The 13,795-nt window shown below is 37.8% G+C and overlaps 1 protein-coding gene across 1 annotated transcript in view; it reads right to left on the reverse strand.

Annotated features, from left to right (window-relative positions):
* The window catches only part of Lipk (lipase family member K), a 52,089-nt gene extending 39,692 nt beyond the window's left edge, over positions 1-12,397 (reverse strand). The window contains exon 1 of the mRNA XM_040745353.1: positions 12,266-12,397. The gene's annotated coding sequence lies outside the window, so the exon portion shown is untranslated. The remainder of the gene's footprint in view (positions 1-12,265) is intronic.
* Positions 12,398-13,795: the final 1,398 nt, after the last annotated feature.

A 13,795-nucleotide genomic window follows, 5' to 3' on the forward strand; every position in this document is an offset into this window, starting at 1 on the left:
ACCATCCCTGACTTCAAGCTCTACCTTAGTGCTTGGTATTGGCACAAAACAGACAGACCTTGATATTAATCCATATACCTATGAGCACCTAATTCTTGACCATAAAAGCTAAAATTATACAATCGAAAAAAGCATCTTCAAGGAATGGTGCTGACATAACTGACATATCTATCACTATGCAAAAAACTTAAGTCTAAATGGATCAAAAGCCTCAACATAAATCTAGTCACACTGAACCTTAGAGAAGAGAAAATGGGAAGGAGCCTTGAATGTATGGTTATAAGTGATTACTTCCTAAATATAACACCAGTAGCACAGACACTGAGAACAACAATTAATAAATGGGACCTCCTGAAACTGAGAAGTTTCTGTAAGGCAAAAGACACAGTTATTAAGACAAAATGACAGCCTACACAATGGGAAAAGATCTTCAAAAATCCCACACTTGACAGAGGATTGATCTCTAAAATATACAAAGAATTCAAGAAACTAGACATCAAAATACCAAATAATCTAATTAAAAAATGGGATACAGATATAAATAGAATTTTCAACGTAAGAATTTCAAATGGCCAAAAGACATTTAAGGAATTGTTCAACATCCTTAGTAATCAGGGAAATGCAATCAAAACAACTCTGAAATACTATCTTAAACCTGTAAGAATGACTAAGATAAATAACACTGATAATAGGTTATGGTAGAGAGGATGTAGACTAAGGGGAGCGCTCATTCATTGCTGGTGGGAGTGTAGCCACTTTTGAAATCAGTATGAAGGTTTCTCAGAAAATTAGGGATTAACTTACTTCAAAACCCAGCAGTTCCACTCTTGGGCATATATACACAAAGGAAGCTTAATCAACTATGTTCATAACATTATTTGTAACAACCAGAATCTGGAAGCATCCTAGATGACCTCAACATAAGAATGGATAAAGAAAATGTGAAACATTTATTCAATGGAATAATATTCAGCAGTAAAAACAATGAAATCTTGAAATTTGCAGGCTAAAGAATGGAACTAGAAAAATAGATTCTGAGTGAGGTACCCCAGACCCAGAAAGGCAAACATGGTATGTATTCACTCATAAGTGGATTTTATATGTAAAGCAAATGATAACCAGCCTATAGTCCAGGACTCTAGAGAAACTAGGTAACAAGGAGAACCCTAAGAATGGCATACATGGATTACCCTGGGAAGGGGAAATACACAACATCTTCTGAGAAAATTGGGAGCATGTTGGTTTGAGAGAAGGGAGGAAAAAGAGGGAGGGGGAGGAGACCATGAAATATTGGGATGGTAGAATTGGGGGAGTAATAATATGAGAAAAAGGGTCAAAACCTCTTTGGGGATGCCCATAGAAACAGCTGACCTGAGTAAGTGGGAGCTCATTGATTTTGTACTGACATCAGGGGAACCTGCATAGGACCAAGCTAGTCCCTCTTCTGAATGTGGGTGACTATTGTGTAGCTTGGTCAGTCTGTGGGGCCACTGACAGTGGGACCAGGATTTATCCCTAGTGCTTGAACTGACTTTTTGGAGCGAATTCTCTTTGGAGGGATACCTTGCTCAGCCTAGATATAGGAGGCAGGGTCTTTGTCCAATCTCTAAGTGATGTACCACACTTTGTTGACTCCCCATGGGAACCCTTAATTCTCTGAGGAGTGGATGAGTGTGTGGGGGAGGTGGGAGGAGCAGGAGGAGAGGAGGGAGTGGGAACTGGGATTGTTATGTAAAATGAGAAAAGAATTTTAAAATAAAAATGATAATAAATAAAAAATAAAGTGGGTTGAAGTTCTTACTGTAAGTTTGGAATCTCTGAAACTGCTAGTGGAAAGCACTTCAGATAAAAGAATTAGCAAGAAGTTTTCAAAAAAAGTTTCAAGTTTTAGCAAATATTGAGAAATGAGATACCTTAAAACTAAAATGCTTCTAAACAGCAAAAGAAATAGAGGAGAGGCACAAGGTAAGGAATGGGAGGAAACCTCTACCAGCTTAATATCCAATAAGGGATTAGCATCCTGACAACATAAAGAACCAAAAAACTAAACACCAACCTCTCTCAAATAGTTCAATTAATGAACAAGTGAACTGATTGGACAATTTTCCAAAAGAAGCCAATAAACATAAAAAATGCTCAACGTCCTTAGCCATGAAGGAAACACACTTGTATAGATTCCATGCTATGAGAGCCCAAATGGCTAACACTGAGTAAAGCTGGTGAGGATGCAAGAGGAAAAGGAAATCTGTGGGATAATCCATTAGTAGAGCCACCATGAGATTCATGGGGAGAATCTTTAAAAAACTAAGATAGAACCAACATATGGAACCAGTGAGATGGCTTAGTACCAAGCTTGACAATTTGAGTTCCATTCCTGGGGTCACTTACAGGAATGTAGATGGAGGTTGTCTACAGGAACATGGGATATTTGTAAGCAGCTACACTACCAAAGATGGTTTTCCTGGCAATCATTTAACCACCTGTACTTATGGATGTGTGGATACTCTTGATCTTCTGTATTGATTCCTGAGCTGTGTGGGATCCTCTATTTCACCCCTTCACATCTCCTTCACAGGTCCCTTGTCAATGGCCTCTTGAGCCACTCATGAATGTCTGTGTGGATATCAAGTGGAGCCTCCTGAGCTAAACCCCGAATGTCACTCTTTTTAAGGCCTTCATGAACCCCATATACTGGCTCCTGAACTTTGCCCTTATTTCCCTTTCAGGGGGGAATGTTGGGAGCCCAGGCTTATGGGGGTCTCTCATAGGAACAAAAGTTGCTCTAAATTGAAGAGAATAATGTCCATGCCATGCTAGATAACAGTGTTTTACAAAGTATGCATATATGTGTATATATATGTGCATGTATATGTGTATATCATCTATACCTTGATTATATTGTCACATACACATATCATAAACCCAATTTATTTGATAATCATAACTTACAGTGTTAAAGCTAGGCAAAGTCCCACAATTATGGTACTATCTAACTTTGTTTAATCTACTTTTCTACAAATCTATTTGTCCTTAACATTTCATTATTTGAAGAATACCACTTTATCATACTGTAACATAGTTTATAAAGGAAACATATTGAAAAAAATCTAGTTAGTATCTCTTTCTTCATCGATTCATCATCTTTACAAATGTCTGTATAGTGAAGTAAATGAAGTATGGATTCCCAAATCAGAACTCCAACTTTCATAGATTGTATTAAGTAGAAATTCTGATCACTATGGAGACAGCTGCTTACAGTCCTATTTGAATTTGATTGAAAAAAATCAGGAATGTTATCTCCTGTAAATTCTCCCACTACCCAAAAATGTCCTTTCTCTAATAAAGGCCATTTTTTTCTTCTTTATCTGCCACAGTCAGGGGATGAAGAAACTTCCAAAAGAATCATCAATTCCTGAATTTTTGGTTTCACACTGTTAAATATTTTACATAAATGCTGATGGATTATGTGAAGTAAGCTCTCATAACAATCCTCTTAGTACTGACAGATATATAGAGATGGTTGAATTGAGGACCTTCACTTCTTAAAAAACAAACAAACAAACAAAAACAGAAACCATAGAGACTCTTTCTGTGTCTTATTGCCCCATGATAGGAACTGCTGACTTTATTAACCAGACATTTAGGCAGTACTTATGAGGATACTTGAATAACATTCTTAACTAATTCACACCCCAATTCCATATAAAGGAACTCTCCCAGTGTTCAGAAATAGACATGACACTGTGGCAAAATCTATCCTGTGACTGAAGCCTCCAGGAAGCTGCAGAATGTCTTAGTTTGGAGAACATACAGAGAACTGTATCGACATATGACTCCTTGATCAGTCTGCTTCTCAGTGGTTGTGGCAGCCTACAAAGTTTAGGTCCTAGACTCTCAACTTCAGAAAGAAAGAACAGCTGTGAGACATGGCTCCTATGCTCTCAGTGCTTCCCTGGGCTCACTTCAGTTACATACCTAAAACAGGATGTGTTGGCTTTCTCTGTTGCTAATAGCTATGAGATACACGATTCTTCCTTGTCTGTGTCATCAAGACAATAACTAACACCTACATGAAGATTTGGCTTAAGATAATTCATTCTGATGTAATGCAGAGATGACAAATAATATCTACAAAACTTTGAACAATGTTTGGCTCAAAACAAGTTGTCACTATTATTCTATTACTCGAGGACTCTTTCACATGTGTGTTATCTCAGCTCTTCAGCTATGTCATTGCCTTCTTAAGCAGGTATCACCTTTCATATATGTCTGATTTTCTTTTCTGCTACTGTGACAACAAACAATAGAATCAAAAGCAACTTAGGGGAATTGAAAAGATTTATTTGGCTTATATTTCCAGGTCACATTCCATCATTGAGGGGATTCAGGACAGGAACTCAAGCAGGAGTTAGAAAAGAAAAACAATAGAATGTTTCATTCGGTCATTCGGTCTCACACTTAGCTAGTTTTCTTATGTAGTCCAGAACTACCTGCTGAGGAAATAGTGCCATCCATAGTGGGCTAAGTTCTCTTACATCAATTAACAATAAAGGCAACCCCCTACATACATGCTGACTTGCTTACTTTTTTGTCACTTGGTCACAAGCTAAGAAACACCTGAGAGGCGGAATCTCAGATGAAAAAATGTCTATATCAGATTTCCTGTAGGCAATTCCATAAGGTATTTTATTTTATTTTGATTAATGACTGATAGGAGATGGCCCAGTTAACTGGGGGTAGTGCTACTTCTGGCCAAATGGCTCTGGGAAGTATAAAAATATAGGCTATACTCTCAGCATAGGCAAGTCACTGGGGATGGGCTTTGAGGCTTCAAAAAGTCAGTGTCCCCTCTCCCCATCTCCTTTTTGTGGCTTTGTCTCAGGATGCAGGTTTAAACTAGTGATCCAGCACCATGTGTTTCTGTTTGTTGCCATGGTCCCAACAATCATCATGGATTCATGGTTTGAGACTATAAACCTCACTAAACTTCTTGAATGCCTCTCCTTAAGTTTCTGTCCTGACTTTTCTAGGTCCTTCTCTTGGTGATGGAGAATTACAACTTAGGAGTTGTGAGATAAAATAAACCCATTCCTCCCCAAGTTGTTTTTGCTCATGGTCTTTATTATGGCAACAGAAAGTAAAGTAGGATAATGCATGGATATAGGCCACTCTGATGAGGAAAATCCCTCAGTTGAGGCTTCCTTCATGTGACTCTGGGCTGTGCCAAGGTGACAGCTAGTGTTATAGAACAGACACTTTACCTATCGGTATTTGTTATCTTTTGCATCTCTAGCATTCCTCATACTAGGTATTACACGCCTCTTTTAACTGAGTTGTGAAAAGTAACTGAACTGCATATTTTGTACTGTTACCACTTTTCAACAGGATAGCAAAGAGAATTAAGAATTTCTATGCTCACACTGAGGAAATCCAGAGAATCATCAGGTCATACTTTGAAAACCTGTACTTCACAAAATTGGAAAATTTAAAGAAAATGGACAACTTTTTGGATAGGTATCACATATTAAAATTAAATCAAGAACAGATAATTTAAATATACCTATAACTCCTAATAATATAGAAACAGTCATCAAAAGTCTTCCAACCAAAACAAGTCCAGGACCAGACTGTTTCAGTGAATAATTCTACCAGAAATTCAAAAAAGATCTAATATCAACACTCCTCAAATTGTTCCACATAATAGAAACAGAAGGAACATTGTCAAACTCGTTATGAGTCTACAATTACCTTGGTACCCAAACCACACAAAGACACAACTAAGACAGAGAATTACAGACCAATTTCCTTCATGAACACTAGCAAATAGAATCCAAGAATATATCAGAAAAGTCATCTACCGTGATCAAGTAGATTTCATCCCAGAGATGCAAGGATGAATCACCATACAAAAATCTGTCAATGTAATTCTGAAAAAAAAACCACATTATCATCTCATCAGATGCTGAAAAAGTCTTTGACAAAATCCAACACTCCTTCATGGTAAAGATCTTGGAGAGATCAGGGATAAAATGGACATACCTAAACATAATGAAGGCAAGATGCAGCAAGCAATAGCTAACATAAAACTAAATGGAGAGAAACTCAATGTGATTCTTCTAAAATCAGGAACAAAGCAAAGCTGTCCACTCTATTCATATATCTTCAATACTGTACCTGAAATTCTAGCTAGAGCAATAAGACAACAGAAGGAGATCAAGGCGATACAAATTAGGAAGAAAGAAGTCAAATTTTTTCCATTTGCTGACTATATGATAGTTTTCATAAATGACCCAAAAAATTATCCCAGGCAACTCCTAAAGCTGATAAACAGCTTCAATAAAGTGACAGGATACAAGATTAACTCATAAAAATCAGTAGCCCTCTTGTATATAGATGATAAACAGGCTGAGAAAGAAATCAGAAAAAAATCACCCTTCACAATAGCCATACACAACATAAAATATCTTGGGTAATGCTAACTAAACAAGTGAAAGACCGTATGACAAGAACTTTAAGGTTTAAAAAAAAGAAATTGTGGAAGATACCAGAAAATGGAAAGATCTCCCATGCTCTTGGATAGGTAGGATCAACAGTAAAAATGGCATTTTTATCAAAATCAATCTGCAGTTTCAGTGCAATCCCCATCAAAATCCCAGCACAAGTCTTCACAGACCTTGAAAGAACAAAATCCCAGGATATCCAAAACAATCCAGTAAGATAAAGGAACTTCAGAAGGCATCACCATCCCCGACCTCAAGCTCTATTATAAAGCTATAGTATTGAAAATAGCTTGGCACTGGCACAAAAATAGACAGGTAGACCAATGGAATCAAATCGAAGTTCCTGATATTAATCCACACATCTACAAACACCTGATCTTTGACAAAAAAGTTAAAATTATACAAGGGAAAAAAGAAAGCATCTTTAATAAATGATACTGGTATAACTGGATGCTGACATGTAGAAGATTGCAGATAGATTCCTATCTATTGCCATGCACGAAACTTAAGTCCAAAGACCTCAACATATATCTAGTCACACTGAACCTTATAGAAGAGAAAATGGGAAGTAACCTTGAATGAATGGGCATAGGTGATCACTTCCTAAATATAACACCAGTAACATATACTGAGAGCAACAATTAATAACTGGGACTTCCTAAAGCTGAGAAACTTCTGTAAGGCAACAGACATAGTCAACAAGACAAAATGACAGCTTACAGAATGGGAAAAGATCTTCACCCACCCCACATCTGACGGAGAACTGATCTCCAAAATATACAAAGGAATCAAGAAACTAGCCACCAAAACACAAAATAATCCAAATAAGTTTAAGTCAGTTATGTGTATGACGCATTCATAGCCAAGAAAGTTGAGAAAATTGTAATGAAATTTGTGTGAACATAAAAGAAAACAGAAACCAATTAGATTTTCCTAGTCATTGATGACTTATATCCCTCCCACTCCCTTCCTCTTACCTGTCCATTTGCCCTTCCTTTCTTTTTTACTTGCTCTCCCTTTGTTAGAGACAAAGTCTCACTGCTCCGTCTCAGCTAGCCTGGAATTCACTATCTAGAGCAGCCTGGCCTCAAACTTGAAAAAAAAAAAACTGCCTCTGTCTTCTAAGGGGTTGGATTGCAGGTGTGTGCCATTTATTCCTGATTAATATTTTAGGATTGATGAATTAAGACCTATGTAACTGAGAAATAATCCCATGTTTACATCTTTCATCCCTAGAATGAGGGAGTAATGGAAAGAGGAAGAATAAAAGGAAGAATAGAGGAAGGAACGATGGAAGAAAGGAAGCAATGAAGGGAAAAGAAAGAGGGAAATAGAAAGGAATGAAGAGGAAAGGAAAGAATGAGAAGGGAAGGTGGAAGGGAGGAAGGAAGAAAGGAAGGGAGATGGAAGAAGAGGAAAGAAAAGAATGAAGGAAGGAGGAAGGAAGGAAGAAGGGTGTGAGAAGGAAGAATTAGTTCTTTCATTAAAACAACAGAAGCCTAGACTACCTGAAAGCTGTTTTCTTTGCAGTGATTGGCTTAACTGTCTATGTCTTAGTGATTCCCAAATTTAGCTTTTGGTAAATTATGTTCCCATTAGACACGAAAGACACTTAAATTATTCATTTCCATGTATTTCCTAGGCGATATTTGCAGAAAGCACATGACCATAATGCATTAAGTTAATTTTCAGCAGATCAAACAACACCGCCATTTTTGTAACTGCATACAACACGGGAAATAAACTAGCCAAGAACATAGTATAATTTGAAAGATACCATGATGACGCACTAGCCTGGAGACAGAGAAATAGTAATCAAAGATTATAAAATATAAATTGTGAAACTGAAGTTAAAAGCAAAGACCAACAGCCTGCTTTAAATAAGCAACATAGTTTAAACACAAGGGGAAAAGGGTTGAAAGTAAAAGGCATAAAATTCACCACATAAACAGTAACCCTAAGGAGTGGGTGTTTTTACAACAGACAAAGCATGTTTCTAGACAGAGTGTTGTTAGAGCTATGCCATAATGTTAGCCTATAAGGAAGACAATAGTCAATTCATCAACAGGACAAAGAAACCCTGCATCCCAGCATTTAACAATAGACATTCGGAAGACCGGAAGTCTGACATAGCTAAAGGCATCTGCTAGTCTGTATCTTACCTCCTTCCTACCTGAGTCAAAGCACAGAAACCAAAATCCTTCTTGCCTACAGCAGAAATTAAACATTAGAAATACTGTGTGAAACAGGGCATAAAGGCAAGAAAGACTACTCTGTCCATCTCCCTCCTTTGTTGATGATTATCTTAGAGAAGTCCTACTGTACATCTGGAAGGAAGGAATGCTGCAGAGAGACCAAGAGGAAATTTGCATAGGCTTTTCTGGGGATCCCTCCTCAGTCTGCTACCACTACATTACGCCCTGTGTGCAAGTACCTTTGTACACAGATATCCATTTAACAACAAATTCAAATACATAAATAGAGAGTTTTCCCTTGGTGCTTAGCTCTTCATATTTCTCTTGTAAGACAAATTTTAATGCCAAGGTGCATGTGCGTTGGTCAGAGAATAGCTTGTAGCAATTGTTCTTTCTTGGCACTCTGTGGGGTGCAGGGATTGAGCCAAGATGGTCAATCTTGGCCTCAAGCCCCTCTTTCTGTTGAACCATCTCACTGGCCTTCAGGGTGTTCATTTCTGTCCCACAAAAATTATTAAAGATATCCATATGCCTTTCTGTTGTCAACTTGTCCTTTATCACAAGGTTCAACATCCTTATGGAGGGTGAGGAAGGTGTCACATGTTTCCATGTTTCCAGCCCCTAAAGTTTCTTGGGTCTGATTTAGTGCTGCCCCAGAGTCATAGATGAGATCCTGAGGCAAATGGCAAAACCTAGCAGGGAAAATGGAGTTTTACCTTGTTGTTTGTTTTTTCAAGCCAAAGACTTGTCTCAGCCTGCAGTGCTTCATGAAGAAATTCAAGTAACTTTTCACACCATCAGAAGAAAATTATTGCATATTAGTTTTTAGCTTGTGATCACCTTGGTGATATGTTTGGTATGCATACCAAAATATTGAGGTTTTCTGATTCATACATTCCCAGAGACTGTCCTTCCTTTCCTTTTCTAAGTTTTCTGATTTTTGTCCTAAAGAGGAGATCCACGGGGCAAGAATACAGGCATAGGGCTTTATATCATGTTAAAGTCAGTAGTAAGTTCACAACATTTATAAGATGAGAGTCTACTTGCCTCACTCACTCTTTATCACTATTGTGTGATAAAGGAAAATTGTTCTGAGTGACAAAAACTCCTGACATGCTCTAAGAAGCGAGATAATCCTCAAAACTGACTTTGGGAAAAGAAAAGATTTCTGTATTATAATATTTTTTCAATGGCAATTACTCTGCAAGTCAGTTTCCACTTCTTTCACAGAAAAGTTGAAAAAGAGATCTACTCAACTAGTTAGCAGGCTGATCATAAAAATTAATCTTTCTGTCTTCTTTTCCCTCTGCCCTCCTTCCCTCTTATTTTGGTGTTTCTGTATAGCCCAGGCTGACTTCAAACTCATCCAATACCTGGCATACAAGCACTTCTTATGGATGGGTCACTAATGACACAGCTTCAGAAAGTTCCAGCAAGTAAATGGTTCTATTTGAGCCTAACTTTGAACCACTTACATATATTCTGAAAATGGAAAAGATTAATGACAAATTATGTTTCACTGAGAAAGACGGCAGGTCTAAAACTTCTATTAAATTTCCATTCTATTAAATAAAGAGATTTTCCCAGCAGGAGATATGGGGTATCAAATTACAATCTATTGTTTCACAGAAAATAAAATTCAGTCATTTAACTTTAAAATAAAAATATATACAATGTAAAATAATATACATCCTTAGCAGCTATTGGAAATTATAATGAAAAGTTTTATATCATCCTAAAAACTCGACAAGCACTTAACAGTTTTGAAATTTACTTCGGTTTAAAAAATCAAAAAAAAATTTAAGAAGCTGTTGCAAATATAAATAACATCATTTTAAATGTCAAAGGCAAATAAATAAAAAGATAAGATTGTCAAAGAGACTGATGCAATAAGTCTAAAATCATGATAATTACACTTGGTTATAGGATATGCTTTGTCCCCTTGCACCAATTTAATTATTGGTTGTATATCTTTTAGTGACTTTATTGGTTTGAGTTATTTTTAAAATTAAATGTAGTTTAAGATAATTAGATATCAATGTAAAAATATAATTCATTTAAAATAAATGACCTCTGAAGCTCTCCTTGTGTGTGTGTGTTGTTCCAGCCCTGTCCCAGGTACCCATGATTGAGGGGCAGGCAGTCTAGCATCTGAGCTATGTCCTCAGCCCAATACTCCATTTCTTTTTTTTTTATATTTTATTTTCCAGTTTAAATTTAGATAAGAAACGAGGTTGCTTCACAAGTCAGTTCCAGGTCCCTCTCCCATTCCCTCCCCTCCTCCCGTGCCCTCTCCCCCAACCACCCCCCCCCGTTATCCCCTCATTCCCCCAGGGAGGGTGAGGCCCTCCATGGGGGTGTCCATAGTCTGTCATTTCATATAGGGCAGGGCCTAGACCCTTCCCCAAGAGTTCAGGGTGAGAGTGCACCTCACATTGTTCTATGGGAGTCCAAAGTCCGTGTGTATACTTGGGATGGGTACTGATCTGCTGCCCAAGGCTCAATAGATTCCTTAGGCCTCCTCACTGACACCCAGATTCAGGGGGGTCTTGATCAGTCCCATGCTGGATTCCCAGGCTGATGCCTGGGATCCATTTCTTATTATAAATTAGAGTCTACGGGTCAAGCGCTTACACCTTGCAATCTTCACTCCAGTGCTTCCTTATTGTATTTATTTATTTTTTGCAGCAGTGCAAATGTTTGCATTTTCTAGAAGTTTTTCTGCTGCTTAGAATGTTTGGGGGATATTAATCTATTTTACAGTCTTTCTTACCTCCGAAGCTTTGCATGTGGATCTGCAACCGCCTGGCTCACAGGCACATGACATTCATCAATATCAGGTACAGTACCATAAACTGTTTTTACACTCCTCCTCCAATAACTCTATTACAAAGGAATGGAAAATATGCAAAAGAGCTCCTTCATAAATTACAGGAGAATATTCACAACTTTTGTAAATGCTGAGAAAGCAGGCCTTTGCCCATTAGTGGGCCCCACATTACCCTATAGATAATTCTGGTTATATTTCATGCTCAAGGCCATTTGAGGAGGCAATAAAGAATGTATAAAAAGCATGTTATTTAAAAATACTCAAGTACCATTTTCTAAGTCTCTACATGCATGTACAAGCCAGAAGAAAGATCCACTAAAATACCCACTGCTACCTTTCACAGGATAGACACTTGCTATGTCTCCTCTCACTGTGATTCTATTCTAAGAGACTGATATATAAAGTTGTTTCAAAGAGAAAGATCGTCCCCAAATACCTAGAAAACTGTAAGGTAATTCCCTATCTGAAGTGGTTATATTACTCACTGCCTGCCTGCCTGCCTGCCTGTCGGTCTCTTTCTCTCAATTTAGTTTTTCCTTTTATAAATTAAGGGCTTCTATTAGCACATATAGCAATGGGTTACATTATGATTTTTTTCATAGCAATATATCTCTTGCTTAACCCAAAAGACTCAACCATGGGATTCCTCACCCATACTTAAACTCATTCCCCTCCAAGCCTTCCCATGTCTCACTGACATACCATGACCCGGCCCCTTCGCACAGATAGACACTTATTACCAGATCTCAACTCTTCTGAGAACCAGTCTTCAAGTTCCAAGAGAGCTTCAGATTGATTCCAATTCCTTCCTGGGTTACCTATCAGTGAAACTCGCTCTGCTCTCAACAATCCAGAAGATGTTGCAATTGGAAATTTCCCAACCAGAGTCAGATTAATTATGGCCTCAGATATGACGGAGGCTGCTGGGACAGTCTTGCTGGGTGAGTTATTAGTCAGTGATGAAAAAGAGAGTGATGAGAGAGCTAAAATGCCTGCTGGGCCTCAAGGAAGAGGTGGGCTGGGCGGGCAGCTTCAAAGAGGATGTGCATTATCCACTCTGAAAACATTTTTCACCTGGAGTGGGATTGGGTGGAGGGTTGGAGGAGGGTTAAAGAAGACAGGGGAGGAAGGGAGGGAGAGGGACCTGGGATTGACATGTGAAGCAAGCTTGTTTATAATTTAAATTAAAAAATAGAAAATTAAAAATATATATATATTTCACCTAAGAAAGGCTGCCATGCATCTAGCCATTCAAGCTTCTCTATCACATCCTCAATCCTCCTGCATCTCCTTTTGCAATACTCCTAATACTATAAGATTCCCAACCGTCTTACTTTTAGGGGTGTCAAGAAATGCAGATAATATGCTGTTCATTTTTTTTCTCTCCCGGAGAGATAGTGCATGATTCAAGACATTCAACTAGTTCAAAAGAAAAAAGAAGGTTTTGTTCTGCTCTCCAGTAAGTCTCATCCTTGTCAGTATGCCGTTTTTGGGTCTGTACTAGGAGGAGGCTTGGTATCATAGAACCTGTTAGGAAGTTTAGGACTGTGTCATAGTTCTTGTATCCCGAAAAGTTACAAATATACAAGGTCTGAATTAATACAGCTAAACTTCTCAAGCTATTAAAAATAAGGTTTACATGCTCAAAAATAGTATGCAGAGGAAGTCTTCCTGAATAAATTTGTGAAATTTTATCATAGTTAAGACATGCTTACATATACTCAGAACATATAAGAATCTTGTAAACAACACATAACTGTGGGACTGGAGAGAAGATTCAGGGCTTAAGAGTGTTTATTGCTCTTGCAGAGGACCAGAGTTTAGTCCCTAGAACTCATCAGGAAGCTCCCAGTCACATGTACCCCTGGCTCCAGGAGACTGACATCCTCTTCTAGCCTCCAAAAGCACCTATGTTTCCTCATATATACACAAACAAAATAACTCTTCAAAAATACAACTTGCATTTTTAGCCAGGCAGCTAGGATTCCTCTGGGTTATAATAATTAATAGTTGCATTGGATCCTACTTTATTATAACTTTTAGCTGAAGTTGATTTTGATTTACTTGTGGTTCAGTCACTCAATAAATTTTATTTTTAAGTTTAGTTGGCTTTAAAAGGCCTTTACTTCTGCATTCTTTATGTACAGTTCTACTTATACAGTGACATGTCTTACTATCATATTTTGAATCTCTGAAAATGAAACGGCTGGAAATAATTCCTACATTGATAACTCTGTATTCCCAATTCCCCCAGTCACCTGGAGTGATAG

Source organism: Mesocricetus auratus, unplaced genomic scaffold, assembly GCF_017639785.1.
Source record: "Mesocricetus auratus isolate SY011 unplaced genomic scaffold, BCM_Maur_2.0 Super-Scaffold_4256, whole genome shotgun sequence".
Taxonomy (NCBI): Eukaryota; Metazoa; Chordata; class Mammalia; order Rodentia; family Cricetidae; genus Mesocricetus; species Mesocricetus auratus.